Genomic DNA, 4,339 nt, shown 5'->3' with positions numbered 1-4,339 from the left:
ACTGCAAGACAACTGTGCAAGACACCTCTCGCTATTTATCACTCTCATTTATCTAATTTCACTGAATCCGTATCAAGAATTAAAATGTATTTTCAAAATTTGAACAAATATTCCATTAGATGAATAAACCAGTTTGAAACCAATGCATATGGCAAGTGAGTGAATCGAATCCGTCTGTATAAGCAATACAATAACACAGCCTGCAAATATACTTCAATACTGCGCTCAAATCAAAGGGTTGCCGGTTGTCTTCTTCTTGCTTTGGACTAAATAGCGCTCTAATCCTTTTCAATCTCTCAAAAACATAGTTTACACTAAAAATGGGACATTGAATTGAAAATGAGTTCCAAAGAACAAAAATATATCTAATACATTCTTGACAATTGTTGGCACGAATCAACAATTAAAAATTCGGTTTTCGAGTCGTTTATTAGCAGGCGATTAAAGGAAGTAGCCACGCATGGACATCAGAAACGCAGGACTCAATAGCGGCTAGGGCACGGTATTGTGAAAAACCACTATCTGGCCTGAACGAGAGATAGAGATGCGTGTCATCGGCATGCTTATGAACAGGGAGAAGATGGTTAGAAATTACGCGATAGAGCCAGAAACATATAAAGTGAACAAAACGGGACCCAAATAGTTTCTTGTGGGACACCACATTTCAATTGAAAATCTCCAGAAGATTTATCTTTGATGAGAACTCATCGCTTTCGATTGGACAAATAAGATGCGAACCAGTCCAAGGCTGAAGCAGTAATTCCAAAATCATTTTCAAGGACATTTAGGAGAATCTGATGGTCAATTGTGATGAAAGTGGCACTTCAGGACGTTTGCGCTAATTGTTTGTGAGCAATGTTACTGCGCAGGTAACGCGACTGAAACATGTCACGCATTACTTCAAGCATTAGTGAAGTTGAGGTATTAAAAACCTTTGCAAAACCGTGGACGATAAGTCTTGCACAGCGTTGGATCAGAGAAGACCGTGATCAGTCAAAATTGAATATAAAATATTAATGAAAGTCAAGTTAACTACTGCATGACTGATATTCGCGTTGTTTTATCATTCGTGCAGTAGTCCACTTGACTTTCAAAAATATTTTTCAAGCATTAGTTAAAATAACATGGCAACAAAAACGCTGGGAAAAAAATCCAGGCCGGGAAAATAATGACATTTATTTCCAAGTCATCTTGAAACGTTAAAGAGAAGTGAGCGAGAGGGTGGAAAAGCTCTGGAAAAGGTAACTGATCGAGTAGTGGCTGAAAGTTTGGAAAACTCGAGGACGAACCGTTTCGTAAATTAGAAATGCCCATAAACGTTAATTTCAAACTTGCAAGCTAAAAATACAACGTTAGAGTGTAAGGATAAAAATATATATAAAGAATTAATAAAATAAATTTAAAAAAAAAGAAATTGGGTTCTGTCTTTGTACAAATATTCTTAGATCAAACAAATAAATATTACATTAAGATAAACATAACTATATAATAATGATAATAAATATATATTTAGAGAGAGAGAGAGAGAGAGAGAGAGAGAGAGAGAGAGAGAGAGAGAGAGAGAGAGAGAGAGAGAGAGAGAGAGAGAGAGAGCGAGAGGCAGAGTTATGTAGGTATTTGCTACGAGAAGTGGGTATTTTCTACGGTAGCATTTACTCAAGAGTGCGTACTTGCTACATAGGTAAGTACTTGATACGGGAGCAGATACCGACGGTGGGTACTTGCTACCAAAAGTAAGTATTTGCTACAGTAGCAAATACCTAAGCTAAGTATTTGCTACGTTTGCTACAGTAGCAAATACTTAAGCTAGGTATTTGCTACGTTTGTAAATATGAAGAGTGGGTAGTTGCTACTAAAAGTGAGTATTTGCTACAGAGGAGGGCATTGGCTGCAGTGCAGTGGTGTTTGAGCACAATAACGCAAAATATTGGAAACAATCCTGGGTAGAAAATCCTGGGCGGAAAAAATGTGCACTGTCTAGTAGTCCTCATAAGAGTAACGCTATTGAAATGAGTATTTCATCTTCATTATGACCCATCTGCCCACACGTAAGAAAGATAAATAAATATATGTATTTAAAAGGCTCTCCCACGCGTTTTAAGAATTTTTCGCATCTTTTTGGAATGGATAATTTTGCCCTCAGTACGAAACAATTTGTTTGTCCAGCGGTCTGCATGAAGAACACGTCCCTTCCCCTTTCCGTCTATGTGTTTTAATCTCAGACTGCAATGGCGGCAACTGATTGTAAGTGAGTAGTATAAGTTTTCACCATTAGTCTTTTAAACATGGAAATTTACATTTAAGATCATTAAATTCCCTTGATGTGTGCTTTCTTTCCAATAAGTCAACCTTATTCAATTAATCGAGAGTTCGTGTATTTGGTACATTGAAAATAATCACCGCGGTAGAATCAAAGATATCTTTTTTTTTAATTAAGCAAAAGACCACAAGTTTCTATGGTTTATAGGCATGATAAACCACTTGGAATTTTGGAAGAACAGTCGAAGAATTCGTAAATCACTCGCCTGCTGCTCGTGATTTACGAATTTCTCTCGTGTTCTACCAACATTCCGCATGGTTTATGAACCTATAAACCATAGAAACTTGTGGTCTGTTGCTTTTATATAATAATTCTGAAGACGAGCGATTTGTCCATGAGTTTACTGGCACAATAAAACATAGCTGATTGACCAATCAGAGTGCGCGCATTGATTTTGTTATTATATAATCTCTGATAAAGAGGCCGTGTGCCGTAGTACTATCACTGTTTTGATCTAACAACTAATTTTGTGTTCCGATTTTGCTTAAGCCGGCCGCACACAGGGAGAAAATAGCGCCGCGCTAATTCCACCGAGAATAATTCAAGCGTACGCAACGCCAGTGCTGTTACCCGCACACCTAGCGCTGTTATTGTGTGGCTTACACGAAGTGTGAAAGCCACACTATGCCATCGTCTAAGACATTTATTTGTCACCGAGAACCTTAATTTCTCAAGCTCAATGCTTTTGAATTCTAGGACAGAGGAGTCACAGATTGATTGTTCCCTGAAAAGAAAAATACATTGATTCAGTGACAATAAAGAAATTTTTCATGAAATCAGTCTCGATAAGAAAAAGTATTTTGTATTACTCCTGACCTACCCACTTAAACTGGCTCATCATCACTAACTGCACTTTTAACCCGGAAGTGACATGAGTAATGTCGACAAGAGGTTATCGTCACCAGCGCTAAGTTCGTTTTCTTTAGAAAAGTTCGCAGCGAAGAAAATACCAAACATCTTTGATATTGAGCGCTATTTCCGCATTGACAAATGCGCATAAAAATCAACTCCGCACACCGGGCGAATTCTTCGCGGCAGAGTTAGCGATGCGCTATTTTCGCTAAATGCGCGGGTGGCTTTAGAGTCACATTTCTTACATGGTATGTTTAGCTAATCGCACGCGAATCTTCATCACTAAAGACCTAGTTAAATGTGAGGACCGATTGTGAAGTTCATTTTGTCTCAGAAAGCCGGCTGAGCTAGTCTCCGGCCACAAATCCCAATATATTTGAGCAGGCCATCATATTAATTATTGATAGGATGAGTCGGTACATTTCGCTGACCCCCAGTCCATGGACTACCCAAATGGATTACCCAAATGGACTACCCTAAAAATACTATTTCGAATGAGTACTGTTGATCCATGTGTAAGCAGCATCTCAAATAGTGCTTACTTAAGCCTCAACACCCATTTTAAACAGCATTGTTCAACAGTATTTAAGTCTAAGCACCCATTTAAAAAAGGTTAGCTTTCGATTATTGTTGTGATGGCCGATTACTTCATTTAAGCTAACCTTTTAAAATGGGTGCTTAGACTTAAATACTGTTGAACAATGCTGTTTAAAATGGGCGTTGAGGCATAAGTAAGCACTATTTGAGATGCTGCTTACACATAGATCAACAGTACTCATTCGAAATAGTATTTTTAGGGTAGTCCATTTGGGTAGTCCATGGACTGGGGGTCAGCGAAATGTACCAACCCTGATAGGATACAGCGACATGTAAAATCACTGAAACATCAGGACTAAAAAACTTGGCTTCGCGGTCCATTCGAGCCACTACTTTCTGAGGCTTCTTTGCAAAGGTGTTCCGTTAAAGTGCATCTATAAACTCAAATAATTTTGGTCTGCAATATTAATCTCCCCATCAAGAGCAAACATGTTCTACAATTCTCACCTCTGGCGGGTACTTGAAGTAGCAGTAATTTGAACCCACGACCGTATTGTGAGAGGCATGAGTCTATTCGCGAGCTTGCATCACAAACTGGTTTGCAATAGACGAAAGCCGCAAACTCAATTT

This window comes from Montipora capricornis, chromosome 5, assembly GCF_036669925.1.
Source record: "Montipora capricornis isolate CH-2021 chromosome 5, ASM3666992v2, whole genome shotgun sequence".
Taxonomy (NCBI): Eukaryota; Metazoa; Cnidaria; class Anthozoa; order Scleractinia; family Acroporidae; genus Montipora; species Montipora capricornis.
Note: the sequence above shows the minus strand (reverse complement) of the source record.